At 41.5% G+C, this 17,932-nt stretch overlaps 1 protein-coding gene across 1 annotated transcript in view; it reads right to left on the bottom strand.

Annotated features, from left to right (window-relative positions):
* slco4a1 (solute carrier organic anion transporter family, member 4A1) overlaps window positions 1–17,546 on the bottom strand; it is a 29,919-nt gene extending 12,373 nt beyond the window's left edge. Inside the window, exon 1 of the mRNA XM_059527510.1 lies at window positions 17,368–17,546. The gene's annotated coding sequence lies outside the window, so the exon portion shown is untranslated. The remainder of the gene's footprint in view (window positions 1–17,367) is intronic.
* Between the last annotated feature and the right edge of the window lie 386 nt (window positions 17,547–17,932).

The following is a 17,932-nucleotide window of genomic DNA, read 5'->3' as shown; positions in this document are numbered from 1 at the left end:
ATCGCGTGGAGCTCATCGTCTCCGAAATCAGTGAAAAACATTTTTAAAGGTACAATTTGTAAGATATTTGCAGTAAAATATCCAAAAACCACTAGGCTAGTGTTATATATTTTGTCCAGCTGATTACTAACAATATCTCTAATGTTTTCAACTACTTGTAAATCATGAGAAAATTCCCATTTTAAACAGTGACACGGGGCAGTGCAGTCGCCTGTCAATGGTGTTAGTTACCCTTTGTTACCGCCTTTACTGACATAGAAACCACATGACAACAGTATGATGGGACAAATGCGGAACTAGTGTCTAGCCTCCAGCAAATCACTAGCTTGCTTCAAGCAGTTCCTTATTTACTTCTTGCACGTTTTATGGTGGATTGTGTAACTTATTTATGGAACATAATTACTGTTTACCATCGGCCGCTGGTTCTGTCGACAAGGACAGCTCCCATAAACGTAAGCGTACGATCCATAGTCTGATCGCGTCTTTGCATTGACTTTGTATGTAATCTTCTCACACAAATCGTTGAACTCGCGTTTGCGATGTATGCCCAATTATTGTGTTTGAATGTACACGAGTGTATATATTTGTTGAACAAGTGGAAATCGTTTTCATATTGTCTGATTGATGGCCGTCAGCGGTTGGGTAGAAGACAACAAATCCCATCATTCCACGCTCCTTCTTAGCATCATCAAACCACGCAATTGTTAGTGTTTTGGTAGTGCGCCCTCTAGTGGCAGGTCCTACAACCTGTACCTTTAAGTAGGTACTGTCTTTATGAATAAACCACAGATTTTAGTTTTAAACAACTACATTCTCACCTGAAATACTTTTCAAATTACATTTCATTTATAATAACAGTAATATTTTGAAAATTATCCAAAGAAATGGTGGTTGAAATCACAATGCTGCATGAACTCAACCAATCAGCATTTTTAGTGCCCAAGTCCCGCCCCCGAAAGTTCCTGAACTTTGAAAAAGTACTGCCTCGCCAGCAGGGACTTTCTGAGGGGCATTTTTTTTTTTACCAGGAACTTTATTTAATTCCTGGTTCCTGCGGTGGAAACACACCGAGTACCGGCCCAAAGTCCCTAGTTCCTGGGTAAAGTTCCTGCGGTGGAAATGCTGTTTTAGTATCAGCGCAGATGAACGGCCAGGCTAATAATCGGTCGACCCTTACTCACAATTCTAACTTTTTTTTCTTAAAAATGCAAGTTATATTCTTCTCAGAATTCTGAGTTTACATCTTACAATTCTGAAAAAAAGTATAAATTCTGAATTGCGAAGAGAAAAGTCTGAATTATGAGAAAAAAGTCACATTTACTTTTTTTTATTATTATTATTATGTGTCAGAAACAGCTTCCAAACTCTCTCAGAAAAAATGTGCAAAAACTGTACCTATATAGGCACAACAGCTTGTCACTGGGGCAGTCTCTTTAAAGCGACACCTTTGTCCCTTAAGGGAATGTTCTTTAACCCTTAAGGGTTCATTCATAGTAAATACCATGATGGTTTACTACCTTAAGGATACATATTAGTACTCTTAGGCACTAATATGCACCATTTATGACAGTGTACCAATTAAAAGGCATAAAATAATTTCTCTTTATCCAGTGAAGTCAACCGTGACCTCCTAGCAGACCACAAAAACTCTAATGAACAGTGATTAGTTCTGCATGCCATCTACAGTCCAAAAAACACTCTTTTGGGACAGACACGCTGTTGGCAGGCACAGCATGTTAGACTCACACTGTGCTCTCTGTGGCAGAGCCTTTATGTCACCTTCTCCAGAGTGCGGCAGACCTACGGTAGCCCACAGGACCGTTAAGAGATTTTGAATATTGAAAATTATGTTTCAATTTATGTTGCACACACACAGAAGTTCCACACATTGAGGGGTTAAACAATGCTGCATTCATTCATTACACATGTGCTACACCAAGAGACTTGTATCAAAATGTTTGACTAAAAATATCTGTACCGTTACAGTCTGAGTTGACATCAGAAGATATTATAATTAATTCCCCAATGTAGCTGATTGGACCTAAACGGTCTTAAAAAAGCATACAAATTCAAGGTGAACTATTTTAGGTAAGCTTTTACCTATGCAAGATCATTAAGTGATTTTCAAACTTGTAAGTCTTCAACTGTATAAGATCAATTTAAGTTAATAAGCTGCAGACATACAGTACATACTAAATATATGAAACTGAATACTCTATTTGTATGCACTTCCTTCAAACTTTTGTCAATTTTTAGATATAGACTTACTTGTGTGTTGGTTATAGTATAGTTCCTTGATCTTGCGAACAACTGATTAACTAAACTAAATTTCCTTGTACATGCAAATTAACCTGGCCAAACATCTCTGCTCACAGTCAGATTTAGTTTTTGACATACTTACCAGCAGCTTTGTGATTCATGCATTGTAAAATAATTTATGACCATTATCTGAACAAAGTTCAAAGTTTAAAGTTCCCACTCTAAAGAATTGCACCCATGCAAAACATGAGACAAATGAAAATACTTTTCTATTATTGCACTTTGCAGATGCTTTAATCCAAAGCAAGTTCCAGTGCAATAAAGTTACACTGTACATTTTATGAGTACATGCATTCTCTAGAAATGAAACTTAGGACATAAATGTTACAAAACATAAAAACAATACATACTACAGCCAATAACTGCATTACAGTTGTAACACTAAAAGACTAGCAACTTTGCCTACCTCAGTTCCTCAGATACTTCATTGGTGTTAAAGCGTCTGAGAGTTTGATTGTGCAAAAAAACAGAGAGAAATCAAGCAGTTTAAGAGACTAGAAGCAAGCAAGACAGCCCCAAAATGGGGAGTTACCCTAGCCTCTCACTCCTTCACATCTATCACTGAAGCAGCACAGTCCTGCCCACTGTAAAAAAATAAATGAAAAATGACATGTGGCCAAGTATGGTGACCCATACTCGGAATTAGTGCTCTGCATTCATCCCATCCAAAGTGCACACACAGCAGTGAACACACACCCAGAGCAGTGGGCTGTCACGTTTTGCTGCAGTGCCCAGGGAGCAGTTGGGGGTTCAGTGCCTTGCTCAAGGGTACCTCAGTTGTGGCATTGAAGGTGGAAAAGCACACTTCAAGCACATTCACTGCCCCCACCTACAGTCCCTGCCAGTACAAGACTCGAACCCGCAACCTTTGGGTTACGATTCCAACTCTCTAACCATTAGGCCACGACTTCCCACGTGGGAATGCCTAATGGTATCTACCTGACATACAGTAGGGCTGTTTATTGCCAAGATTCTGGCGATATGATACAGGGGTTGCGATACGATATGTTGTGATACATTGCGATACTGTAAGCAAGGAGATAAATTGGGATATTTCAAATTTTAGGAATAGTATATATTCTAAGAAAAGCTTTAAATAAAAACGCACCACCATATGCAAACCTTAGCATAAAATAAATAAATTAAAATTGTTTAACCAGAACACAGAGAGCATTTGCAATAATCAGTCCATGTAACATTCAACATTATTGAACCACTCTTTGTGTAGTATGAGTAAAGGGGATAAATTATAGTGTTTGCAGGATCCTTTAGTTAAATGTATAATACGTATAAAATGTGTCTAAACACTAGCTGTTTATATATATATTAGACCCTGCTTTAAAGGTTCAGTTTCAGTGTACAGTTGTCACAAAATTAATACAGATATTGTACCTTTCCACTTGGATTTGACAGGTTTTTACATTTACATGTAGTCATTTAGCAGACGCTTTTATCCAAAGCGACTTATAAATGAGGACAATGAAGGAATCAAAATCAACAAAGGAGCAATGATATATAAGTGCTAAAACAAGTCTCAGTTCGCTTAAACGCAGTACACATAGCAAGGGCTTTTAAATAATATAATAAAAAGAAAACAAATAGAATAGAAAAAGAATAGAGCAAGCTAGTGTTAGTGTTTTAATAAAGAATAGAATTAGAATAGTGAGTGTTAAAGTTAGAGGGTCTAATAAAGATGGTAGAAATGTGTTTTTAGCCGATTCTTGAAGATGGCTAAGGACTCTTGAAGAAGGTCATTCCACCAGGAGGGAACATTTAATTTAAAAGTCTGTAAAAGTGACTTTGTGCTTCTTTGGGATGTCACAATCAAGCGACGTTCATTTGCAGAACGCAAGCTTCTAGAGGGCACATAAGTCTGAAGTATTTCCATTTGTATTTATTTTCCGCGTGGAAATGCCTTTTAAGAAACGATACAGTATCGCCAAACAAAATATCGTGATACTCATGTGTATTGATATTTTCTTACACCCCTAACATACAGTATGATGATCAGCACCTCAGGAGTCTCTTCTTAACTCATCACACTTAACAATTCATGAATATATTTATCTATCAAACCAAAGATGAAGAAGTTTAATTTATGCTGTCCCAGTTAACAGCTTTCTCCAGGTATTATAGTTTCCCAATAACACTTTCCACATGCAGAGAAACAGAGCATTGCACATTGGTGGATATAATGAGATGCAAACAAGAGTTTGATAAATGCACAAGCTCTTTATATAAACCAATATGCCGAGTGTGATCACATTTTCTTTCAGTTAATCTTAAAGAGAACAGGAAATTGAACAAACAGCAAAAGCGAAATGCATATCCTCAAACCAGTATTGTCAAAAAATTTAGGAACTGGGTCTATGCTGTTGCAATCCCTGGTTTTCATTTGACTCATTAGCATGCATCTATGAATAATGAACACATGGTTGAAAAGCTGTGGGGTTACTATAGCGTTAAGAGGATTGGTGGTGCAGCTGAGACTGTGTGAGCGAATCATTTCACAGCTCTGTCTTCAAAAGAGCTTTGGTTCATGGTTTGTTACAATGAGATTAATAAAAAAAAAGCCTAATTATTTGTTCTTGTATTCTATGAACTCTTTCATTTCTAATTTTAAATGTGTGATCAAAGGAAGGGAAGATAACATCAGGGAGAGCTTTAGAGTCTCAGGGTGGGAACACGTGTTTGTTGTGGAGTGCAGGTTCCTTCCCTTTTCTTTGTACTGCGATGGATGGTCATACGGTGAGATATGAATTACACAGAAAAAAGGAACATAGAAACAAAGAAAGACCGCAAGAACAGCACTTTAACTCTTTTTTTAGGATTTATGGGAAGGAAACATTATCTATAAAGCATTCATAACTATTTTTAAAAATTGCATAATGCTGATTTAGATGCTCGGTACGAATGGTTAATCTGAGATGTGTTTCTTAGAATATGTTAAAAAAAAAAACCCACAAAAAAACAGCCCTTTGTATTTCATTTATGCATTTGGCAAACACTTTTATCCAAAAACATTGTATTCAAGGTACATGTTTTATCACTTAATTTGTGCATTCATTGGGAATCAATCAAGCATATGATATTCACATTGCAAGCACTTTTTCTCCTGTGTGAGTTACAGTACAGGAACAAGTAGGAGCACATTTGTATCAAATTTGTTTCAAATAGTTTAAGTACACTAAAAATAGTGTAGGATTTACTTTGAAACAATTGCTAGTGATTTCTACAAACAATTTAAAAAAGAAAAAGCATAATCTTGAAATTTTAACATAGAAAGATTTACTCCAACAATCTTAGTTTTATTTACAAGTTTAAAAAATAATGTGGTAACACTTTAGATCAGGGAACACATGTTCTCTATTTACTAAGAGTTTTCTTTCAATAAACTCCTAAATTGCTGATTATTGATAGCAAGTGAAGTAGTTATGTATTGGGCAGGGTTAAGGGATATCAACATGGTCATGCACAATGAAGCAAAAATATGTGCTTTATATAGTAAGTACAAATAAACAACTAATATCCTAGTAATATGCATGCTAATAAGCAACTACAGTACTTCAAGTGAATAGTGTTCCCATTTACAGTGTATCAGGGCTGTACATTTTAATTTAGTGTAATTAATTATATTTGTAGGTCAGTCAGTAATATCCTTATGTTTAATAATACGGAAATACAAAAATATAATAACTTTTTCTATGCTTTTATCTGTCACGATAATGTATTGCCTACAAGGCTATTCTTAGCAAAATTGATGTATTCTATTAATTGTGAATAATTGTGAACTAATCTGCGAATACATATACAGTAATTTATTCATTATTTACATGTATTCATTTATCCAAAGCGTCTATAGACATACAGTCAGATGATAGATAGATAGATGTGACTATGAAAAAATATTAAGGAGCACCAGTGCAACTGACGTGATTAGCAGCATATTTTTGATTGTATCACAGACATATCTCACAAATCCTTTCATGAGCAAAGTGTACAGGGTGTAAGTAAGAGATTTCATGTGCAGTGTAGAGAGATTCGTTGATTATAAATGTGAGATTGCTTAGATGATTGCTTTTAATGATTTTTAAGGGAGTTTATAAATATGATATAATACAACAGTTCAATAAATAAGTAGTTAATATTAAGTGGCTAACACTGTCTGACTATAACACTATTGTCTGGTTTAGCTGTATTTCTTCATCAAAAATAGTTTGAAACAAAGTCACAGCTGAGCCGCTGCGCATCTTTATTCAATCACAGCGGTGTTTCATTTATGAATGAACTGCATTTTTAAACAAATCTAGTGAGTCATTGATTCATGATTATCCATTCATAAATACAGTCACTTGCTTCATTCCTGATTGAATCAGCCGTTCAAGTGAATCAATTGAATAAATGATTCAGTGATAAAATCAGTGACTTTTTTTTTATTTGACATAAAAGATGACATACTTTCAATAGAGTTAGAAAAATGTTAAATTCCTAAATTCCACTGTAAATCACTTTAAGGAGTCAAATATCACATTGTAATGGGACAGCTACGGTAATTTTTTTTTATCAAATTTTGGATTATTGATTAGATAATTGATTGGATTATTCCACTGAACAAGGAAATAATCTAAATAATACCTGCACTCAAATACGTGCCTCTATATAAAATATCATCTTTCTATCTTCCACTGAGACTTGCATTATCAGGGTTCTGCTGCATGTCCTTGTGGAATGCAGTCTAGACCTAGTGACGTGATGGAAGCAGACAAGGGAAGCCTCTGACCCAGCAGCGAAAAGCTGATCTTACTCCATCGTGCATAGATATGGAAACCTTTTAATTCATGCATTGACCACAGAGGGAGACGCATGCAGCATACATACAGACATGCAAATATAAAGTCATGCATGCAAAGCAGGTAACCATGTCAAACTATCAGTTACAAAACTATGCCAAGTCCCTACTGTATCTACTGATCTGAACCTGTTTGGTTGGTTGGATGAATGGATAGATACTGTAGATGATTTACATCTGTATCATTAACTGGAGGTGTGTTGTATATGGTGTGCTGTATAGAGGCATGCATGCAGACTAAGTGTCCCATATCTCCAGGGGCTTGTCTCATAATTAAGCTGCAAACGTATCTGTGCATAGGTGTAATCAAGTGGAATGAATGACCTACAGAAGCAGCCAATCAGTTTCTCTGCTCTCCAGGTTTCGCCTCTGGCACAGGAATATGTAGGTTAACAGACTGTCATAACAAGACAGCAACAACTAGCTTTGCTTGGATTGCAGTTTGACCAGAGGAGTAAAAAGTACTCAAAAGTTTTACTCAAGTGAAACTACAAGTACTCAGTGAAAATGTTACTCAATTAAACGTACAAGTATCTGGTCAAAATCATACTTGAGTAAAAGAAAAAATGTAAAACTTTAAATTGTAATCAAGTATTAAAAAAGTAGAAGTACTTTTTTTCTGACAGACAATACAGAAGAATGGTTAAAGGGAGAGAACGAAAAAAAAAATTCACTGGCACAGGTCAAACCTGTATATTTAGTTCAACAACAACAATTAAAATGAAACACACACACAAAAAAATAAAAATAAAATATAGCGAAAGGGATTAAAAGGAAACTCCATCCTTTCCACCCTCATGCCATCCTATATGACTTTCATTTATCAGATGAACACAAACTAAGAGTTTTAGAAAAAAAAAATCTCTTTATATAATGCAAGTGTATGGAACATCCAAAAATGACACTTCAAAAACTATACAAAGAGAATATGACAGTAACTCATGCAACCCCTGTTAATGAATCACTGTCTTCTTAAGCGAAACGTTTTTAAAAAATAAACATATTTTAAAATGAAATTTTATTTAGTAATTAATTAATTTATTGGGTCATTTTAGTTTTTGTTACTTATGGTTATAAAAAATAAAAAAAATTCAAATTCTTAAAATGTTATTATTTGCTTCCCTAAAATTGAGCAAAAGGGAACTATATATGGTAACAATAAGTGAATGTTCTGTGGTTGTTGTGTAGGCAAAAAGACAACTGCTTGTTACGGATCACTCAGAGACAGAGGAGTAACAGATGAAAGATGTAGTTTATTAAATGGACACAAGCAGAGGAGCAGGAAGTAAGGAGTGGATGGGTGCTGGGATCCGTGCCGGGAAGGAGGGTACCACACACACGCACCGTGGGGTCTTTGGGAGGATCTTGGAGGTAATCCTTGGAGAGAAGACGGAAGAAGAGACTTCGGAGGTTATCCTTGGAGAGAAGGTAAAGAGGAGTTAGTCCTAATAGTTAGCGCAGGAATGATCTTGTCGCGAACGTGACCGGACAATGACTGAGTGCGTGTGTGTGGCTTTTGTGGTGCTGAGGTGGATGAAGGTGATGCGGATCAGGTGGTGGTGATTAGTACTCAGGTGAGGGTGTGCGTCGTGATTGTGTGGAGGAGGAACCTGGCGTGTTTGTGACAGTACCCCCCTCCCCAGGGCCCGCTCCTGAGGGCCGGGGACCCCGACGTCGTGGTGGGCGTCCTCTACCCCTGGGAGCTGGTCGGTTGGGGTGTCTTGAGTGGAAGGTATCCAGCAAGGAGGGGTCCAAGATGTCGTTGCGTGGGACCCAGGAGCGTTCCTCTGGACCGTAGCCTTCCCAGTCCACTAGATACTCAAACTGCCCACCACGCCGCCGGGAGTCCAGGATGTCCTTGACCGAGTAGGCTGCGCCGTCATCTAGGAGGAGAGGAGGGGGGGCTTCCGTCTCGCCAGGTTCTGTGGAGGGAAGAACAGAAGGATGGTGAGGTTTCAGGAGTGAGACATGGAATGTGGGGTGAATCCGGTACTCGGGAGGAAGTTGCAGTTTGTAGGTGACCGGATTGATCTGCTGAGTGATAGTGAACGGGCCAATGAATCTGGGACTAAGCTTGCGGCAGGGTAGACGCAGGCGGATGTCCCGGGTAGACAGCCAGACCTTCTGACCGGGTTGGGGCCTCGGAACGGCGAAGGTCGGCTGCCGTCCTGCGTCTACGGAGCGCCCGTAGAAGTTGGTGATGGGCCGCGTCCCAGACCCTCTCGCTCTCCCGGAACCAATAGTCGACCGCGGGAATGTCAGAGGGCTCTCCAGACCAGGGAAACAGGGGTGGCTGGTAGCCGAGTACGCACTGGAAGGGTGTGAGTCCGGTGGTGGGTTGACGGAGGGAGTTCTGTGCGTACTCGGCCCACCCCAGGAATTGGTTCCAGGAGTTCTGGTGGCCGTGACAGAAGGTACGGAGGAAGCGTTCGATCTCCTGAACCTTCCTTTCCGTCTGCCCGTTGGACTGCGGGTGGTAGCCGAAGGACAGGCTGATGGCCACACCTAGGAGGGAGTGGAATGCTTTCCATACCCGGGAGATGAATTGGGAGAACTGGAAGCGGGTGAAGAATAGCGCCCAGCGGGCTTGTCTGGGGTTGAGTCTCTTGGCTGCCCTAAGGTATTCCAGGTTTTTATGGTCAGTGAGAACTTGAAAGGGGTGTTTGGCTCCCTCCAGCCAATGTCTCCACTCCTCCAGGGCAAGCTTGATGGCAAGTAGCTCCCTGTTGCCAATGTCGTAGTTCACCTCCGCCGGGTTGAGTTTCCTGGAGAAGAAGGCACATGGATGGAGGCGGCTGGGCGTCCCCTGCTGCTGAGACAGGACCGCACCCACTCCGGTGGTAGAGGCGTCCTGCGTCTACGGAGCGCCCGTAGAAGTTGGTGATGGGCCGCGTCCCAGACCCTCTCGCTCTCCCGGAACCAATAGTCGACCGCGGGAACGTCAGAGGGCTCTCCAGACCAGGGAAACAGGGGTGGCTGGTAGCCGAGTACGCACTGGAAGGGTGTGAGTCCGGTGGTGGGTTGACGGAGGGAGTTCTGTGCGTACTCGGCCCACCCCAGGAATTGGTTCCAGGAGTTCTGGTGGCCGTGACAGAAGGTACGGAGGAAGCGTCCGATCTCCTGAACCTTCCTTTAAAGTTCTGAATGAATCGTCTGTAGAAGTTTGCGAAGCCCAGGAATCGCTGTAGTTCCTTGATGGTGGTAGGAACGGGCCAATCCCGGACGGCGCTTACCTTCCCCTCGTCCATCCGGTTGCCACTGCGGTCGATGGTATAGCCAAGGAACTGCACTGAGGGCTGATGGAATGAGCACTTCTCTGCTTTTAGGTAGAGCTGTAAGTCCCTCAGGCGTTGCAGGACCTCCGCAACGTGGCGTCGATGTTCGGCCTGGCTCCGGGAATATATCAGGATGTCATCGATATACACTAGGACGAATTGATGGAGGAAATCCCGGAGCACCTCATGCATGAAATCCTGGAATACGGAGCTTGCGTTTACTAGCCCATACGGCATCACGCAGTACTCGTAGTGGCCAGTAGGGGTGATGAAGGCGGTCTTCCACTCGTCCCCCTCGCGTATCCGGATGAGGTTATACGCGCTGCGGAGGTCCAACTTGGAGAATACAGTGGCACCACGGAGATGTTCTAGTGCCGCTGGGACGAGGGGAAGAGGATAGCGAAACTTCTGAGTAATTTTATTCAGGGCTCTGTAGTCGATACATGGCCGCAAACCTCCATCCTTCTTGGCAACGAAGAAGAAACTCGAAGCAGCAGGGGAGGTAGATGGGGGGATGTATCCTTGAGCCAGCGCCTCCCTGATGTAATCGTCCATGGCCTTCTCCTCGGGAACGGATAGGGGATAGATCCGTCCCCTAGGCACTGGTTCACCCGGCAGCAGATCTATGGCACAGTCCCATGGCCGGTGTGGAGGCAGCTTGGAGGCCCGCTTCGGGCAGAAAACATCACTGAAGGGGGCGTAGCACTGGGGTATGGAGATGGATTGGTTGACGAAAGGGCTTTCCATAGAGGTGGTGTAGACTGGTAGTGATTCGGAGGGACGTTCCACGGGAACTGGACAGCCTGAGATACAGGATTGAAAGCAGGCTTCGCCCCACTTCAGGATTTCTCCGGTCTTCCAGGAGATTACCGGGTTATGCTGCTCCAACCACGGGCGCCCTAGGATGACGTCAGCGGTGGAATCCTCCAGAACCAGCAGATGAATGTTCTCATGGTGAAGGAGTCCAGTTTGGAGAGAGATTGGACCCACGCAGTGGCGTACATACTTCTTGCTTAACGGCCTGCCGGTGATGGTGTGGATTTGGTAAGCGGCCGCCGTGGACGAGGTTGGGAGACTGAGTTCACGGCAGAGGGCGCCGGAGATGAAGTTGCCGGCTGTCCCAGAATCGAGGAGTGCGGAAACTGGAAGAGACACATCAGCCGCAGTAAGTGTCACAACAGTGGTGAGTGGTTTCATAGAATATCGTGAAGGAAGGATGGCACTCACCATGGGACGAGGAGGACGGACGGGGCACCCAGCTATGGTATGCCCCGGAGCTGCACAGTACAGACAAAGATTCTGGGCCAGCCGTCTTTGACGCTTCGCCATAGTGAGGCGGTAGGAGTCCACGACCATGGGCTCGCTGGCTGGTTCCGGGGAGCTGACGTTCTCTGGCCGGCAGAGCGGAGAGGAGGAATGCGCCTGGCCCTGGTGCTCTTCTAAGCACGACTGCATACGAGTGGCGAAGCGGATGGACAGCTGGATGAATCGCTCGAGGCCGATGGTATCCTCGTATGCAGCGAGATGCAACCGCACTCTGGGCTCCAATCCTTGGCGATAGGTAGTGAGAAGGGCCTGTTCGTTCCATCCACTAGAGGCCGCCAGAGTCCTGAACTGCAAGGCATAATCATTGACAGACATATTCCCTTGTTTCAAGTTGTATAATCTCTCACCTATAGAGGAGTCCCAGGCAGGTTTGCCGAAAACTTCCCGGAAGTGTTCGATGAAGCTAGAATATGACTGGGTTACAGGATTATTCTGGGTCCAGAGAGAGTCTGCCCATTGTAAAGCCTTGCCTTGTAACTGGGAGATAATGAAAGCTACCTTGGCTCGATCCGTAGGGTACGAGAGCGGTTGCATCTCCAGGACCAGTGAACACTGAAGCAAGAATCCGCTGCATTCCTCCGCCGCACCAGAGTAGGGCGCTGGCCGTGCCATGGGACTGGCGTGCACGGCAGGTGAAGGAGGGATGATAGGATCCGCGGAAGTGCTCGCTGGTGGTGGTGATGCAGGTGCTGACATAAGTCTACGGCGGAGTGCATCTACTAATTCCTGGAAGGGATCCGTGAGGCTCATGCTTGTGTCTCTCGGTGCAGGTCCGGTCATCTGTTACGGATCACTCGGAGACAGAGGAGTAACAGATGAAAGATGTAGTTTATTAAATGGACACAAGCAGAGGAGCGGGAAGTAAGGAGTGGATGGGTGCTGGGATCCGTGCCGGGAAGGAGGGTACCACACACACGCACCGTGGGGTCTTTGGGAGGATCTTGGAGGTAATCCTTGGAGAGAAGACGGAAGAAGAGACTTCGGAGGTTATCCTTGGAGAGAAGGTAAAGAGGAGTTAGTCCTAATAGTTAGCGCAGGAATGATCTTGTCGCGAACGTGACCGGACAATGACTGAGTGCGTGTGTGTGGCTTTTGTGGTGCTGAGGTGGATGAAGGTGATGCGGATCAGGTGGTGGTGATTAGTACTCAGGTGAGGGTGTGCGTCGTGATTGTGTGGAGGAGGAACCTGGCGTGTTTGTGACACTGCTCCTTCAGCACCTTCACTAGACTACGTTTACAAGCGCACGGATAATGCATGAACAAGATTGAGTGACTACTTTAAACGGCTGTATTGAGCTAATAATAAAAAGAAAAAAGAGGACAATTATTTTTTTCTTGACTTTGGTTGTAAACTATTTACAAGATTTCAGTTTGACGTCATAATACAATGCATCATGCTGATGTAATTATAAGGATTATAAAAGTATGAAATGCTCATATCAGAAAGAATAGTTTACTGTTCTTTTCTTTGTTCTGCAAAGAAGGAAATGCTTTATTAGAATAAAATAAGGAACTGCTATAAAAATATGTTCACTGGATGAGATTCCTTTAATTTTGAACAGTTGCACAAAATATCTGAAAATGTAGCACATATTGCTTTTTTTGGTCAGAATTTATAATGCAATTCTCTTGAGTGTTAATTGTATAGATAAAACCAGATGACTTCTGGGACAGCTGACCATGGGTGAGACAACGGGAGGAAAAGAGACCAGAAAGCTGTGGCTGTGGACACTGGAAAGAGCTGATGGGCGATCGGCTACACCCCCCTAAGAGGAATCTGACACTTCTGGGAGGGGCAGGAATGGAGAAAGTCTAAGAAAAATTGCAGATATGAAAAATCTGCCATGAGAGGCAGAGAGGAAGATAACTGCGTCCCGAGTCAAAACTCTGATGCCCCACCAGATCCTCATCGCCAAATGACAGACCGGAAGACACTGCATGAGGAGAAAGACACTAAAACAGCCCAAACGTGTTCAACTGACTTATGATATCAGAGACTTTCATCTTTTCCCTCGTGAGCAGGTACTGGATTTTCCAATGACCACTACAGAAACCGCCTCAGATTTTGATTTGTCATGTTAATTAGCAACTTGATAATTCACTTGTTTTATAGCAGTTCTTTGTAAGCTGTTTAACTAACAACACACTGTTTCTATTCTTCCTTTTAATAGGCACCAGTCCAGCCCTATGAAAGAAGTTAACTGTTTACTTGATTTCTCCATCAGCTAAAACTTGGACCGGATTTAGTAAAGAGAGGAGTTACTGTGAAATACAGAGAGTTTAGACTCTGATTTAAGACAGAGCTTCTTGTAAAGCTGATGAATACAGACGTTCCAGGATTCCTTATGAAAAAAATACAAATAAGGGAGTAGAAGGGCACAGAGTTTCCAAGATCAAATATGAATGGTAAAGCAATGATACTGGTCACTCCATCTTGGTTAAATAGATATTTCTTAGGGCTGAATTTAAGTTTTTAAAAATTCCAAACTTGTCAAATCACAAATACTGTCATACCCGGGGCCTGCGGTTACATGATGTAAGTGTTTTTGGCCATGGATCCAAGATTATGTGGAGATCTCCAATCTTTTTAGAGCAGCTCATGAGCAACAGAACAACTAGTAAAGACAAAACTAAAGTACACAGATGATTTATAGCTCAGAAATTAAAATTGGTTCTTTCAATAATGGCATGCCTAGGCCTAAAAGATTATTTTGACAAAATATTGAAATTTGTGGGGTTCATGATCGCGATGTGAAACTCAACACCATTGTGATGGACATCGTCCAACTGTTTTAGTCAAACGTTTAGATAAATTGCCATGAACAGCTGTTTCCAAATTTTCTAAGTGGGCACACAGGGTAGATTATGCCTGAGAAAATAATGGCTATGGATTAATTTGGCTAATTATCCTGGCCTGGGATATTTGGCAGAAAGAAAAACTGCCACACCTGTGTAGGGGAAAACATTGGAAACCAGAGTATGAGGACCTGTCCACTCCACACTTATCTTTTTATTTTTTGATTTCAGGATGTCATGACAGACTTCATCAAACTGATTCTGTGTCATATGCATGAAATACATTGTGCTTGTTAACATGTTACATGTGGGAGTGTTTCACAGAAAAACTGGTATTATAAAGATGCTTGTAAGTGCCTTGATGACTAGAATTGTTAAATGCTCTGATGTTAAGATGAATGAGAAAAATGTTAAGAGAAGGGGAATTGTGCAGAGAGCCTTTATGGTGTTTATTAAATAAACAAATGTGGGAAATGTTAGTTTATATCATGCTCTCTGCCAGAAGTTTCTGTAAGTTTTCCTCTCTGCAATCCCTTCTCACTCCTTTTCTTCTGTCTCACTCCCTCCTCCCTTCTGTTTTCTCTCTCTCTAGTCTTACCTCTCTCTATCTCAGTGTCTACACACATGCACGCACATGTATATTCTTCAGGAGTTCAGATGTTCATAGGAGGATGGGGGTTTTAGGTCTGAATGTTATTGAGTTTAGACTGACCGAACTGTATAGTTCAGATGAGAAAAGGTATCCTTGGCCCAGTGTGCTCCTAATATGTCCAGAACTTCCTTGCCATACTTCCATTTTATACAGGATACAGATATAATCTACAGTACATACTATATGGGCTCTAGAGGTAGCAGGAAGGAAAACCATTTGTTTGCTTTCCTATATGATGTATTTTACAATTCTTATTGGATAAACCAGTGCACCACACCTTGCAATGCAACTATATAATGTATAAATGTAATAATAAACTTGAAAGTAGTTTGTGACAGACAAACAGACAAAAACAGACAAATTGGCTTCACATTCATAATTCTTTCCATAGGCCCATGCAAGGACTAATAATAGTCAGACGGCATTGAACTTTATGGTGAAATATATTATTTTAACACTAATATTATCCAATGGATAATACATTTTCAGATTTTACTCAGCAGTGTGTGAGTTGGAGGCTAAGTATAAGTGTAGCACATATATTTTCACTCGCCGAACACTCTGACTGAGCTCTTCAGAGTTCCACTCTTCATTAAGCGTTTTGTGCTGTTTTTTATTTAATTTTATCTGAATGGATGGTCAACGCACCTGTATTTGAAGTACCGTAAACTCTAGTGTGAAGGCGCACAACTCGCCGTCATTTTGTCTCACACGCAGAGAGAGAGAGAGAGAGAGAGAAAATTGTCGCACAACATGTGAACGATATTCTTTGATGTATTTTCCTGTCAAATAACAGCGTTCCTTTGGAATTCTTCAGTTTTTAAGAACTGCCGGGTTTTTCAGTAGTGGGCGGAGCTAATGCACAAATGGCAATCTCATTGGCTGGCGCTCACCTATTATCGTCCCTGTTTTAATTTTAAACATTTCAGTTCAAGCGAACAAACAAAATTAATGATTAATATTCATGAAGCCAGTAGCTCATTAGCTATAACTTTCAGATATAAATGTTAAACTTTCTTCCCCGCCATAGTTTCTAATCTGCATATTACTGCAGGTGCGCGTCACGTCATTCATGATAAGCACCTGCCCACTTTGGTCAGAGCGGTAATAGCCTACTGCGATAAAGGTGTTTACATGCCTGTTTCGATTAAAATCAGCGTACGCCACCTATATTAATACGATTATGCTTGCTGCGATTATGAGTTTAATCGCATTATTTAAATCGTAAAAGTATTGCGTTTACAAGAGGTAAAGTTCAATCGCAATATTGCCCAAATCTAATTATAATCGCATTAACTGATGAGTGCAGGGCCACAGTGGCACGTGGATTTGAGATTAGGTTACTTGCTTTAATCCCAATTACCAGTCATGTTACACGACCCATGTGTAATTCAAATAGGCCTATAGTCTAACAAATGAACAAATATGAATCATCATATTTTTCACGTTACATCTAGGAAAGCAGAATTAAGTGATGGCAATTCCGGTTTGGCAGATTTTTTTGAACAGTTCATTTTAAAAAACGATTCGGTGGTTCTATACGTCACCATCCGAACAAGACCGATTGCGCGATCCGGTTCATGAAAGAACGTTTCCTTCGAAACTCGGCCATCGCAAAATGTTGTCGTCAAATAGCCTATCTGATGTTGGAGACTGCACTGACGCCGATCAGATGAACCAACGGTGAAATATTGTGCACCCCTTCTGTCATACCTTACGCCCATACTGAAGCTTTTTGAGGATCAAACATCACGCTGTTGACTGTAGATTTCGTGACATAACACATTAAATTCACCGCTAGTCGAAATATCATCAATATACTTTAAAACGCTAACATTATAGCTCTATTTTAGGGTGTGTGTCAGCGACCTGTGAGCATGTGTCTCCACTGGCGTGCTGGAAACGTGGAGGAAATAGGCTACGCAGCAAAGACTCATTTATGAGTCTTTGTCGTCTGCATTGCACTTCATCTCTGAGCATTTAATACAGTGTAATAACCAGACCTACCGTTTCTTCGGCCATATGGCTGCCTGTGGTTTCAGATAGGCTACTGTCTAGCCAGTGCTTCTTTATGCATGCCTTTACACACCGTTATCATACTGTTCATTCATCATTGTCTCAACATGGAAATATCATGTAAGCTAATTTACTCACGTTCTCACACTACTGAGGATTTAGACTCCATTTCCGACAAGTCTTGTCATTTCGTTTCACGTTAATTCGCGTATATTGTCTCTACCAGCGTAAATCCATAAATAACTGCTTAAACCGGAGCTGTTACAAAATATTGAGCTCTCAGATTAAGCAGCTGTCACCCAATGAGAATCCGCCCCCCCATGGCGTTATGCTGCTGGACCAATAGTGTCATCCGTAGCCTATAACCGCTGAGTACGTGACAACTGTCTTTACCGCGCTCTTTATCGCAGCAGCATCCTCTGTAAACCGGTAGGTTTGGTTTGACTGGTGCATGCAGCGCAGGTGCCACGTTTCATTCATATGTTTTAATGCTAAATTAATAAAGTCTAAACACTGAAAAATAAAACAAAGTGTTTTTAGAAGGAATATGAATTAGGCCTACTTCAGCGTATGGTAATAATATGCTATTATAATGTATTAATTTAATTTAGCCTGCTATTAAGTAAATAATAATAATAATAAACCTATTTTATAAAGCGTCTTTAAAGTGACTTCTCATAGCACTGTACACAAAATAAA

Source organism: Carassius carassius, chromosome 37, assembly GCF_963082965.1.
Source record: "Carassius carassius chromosome 37, fCarCar2.1, whole genome shotgun sequence".
NCBI lineage: Eukaryota > Metazoa > Chordata > Actinopteri > Cypriniformes > Cyprinidae > Carassius > Carassius carassius.
Note: the sequence above shows the minus strand (reverse complement) of the source record. Positions and strands in the feature narration are given on the sequence as shown.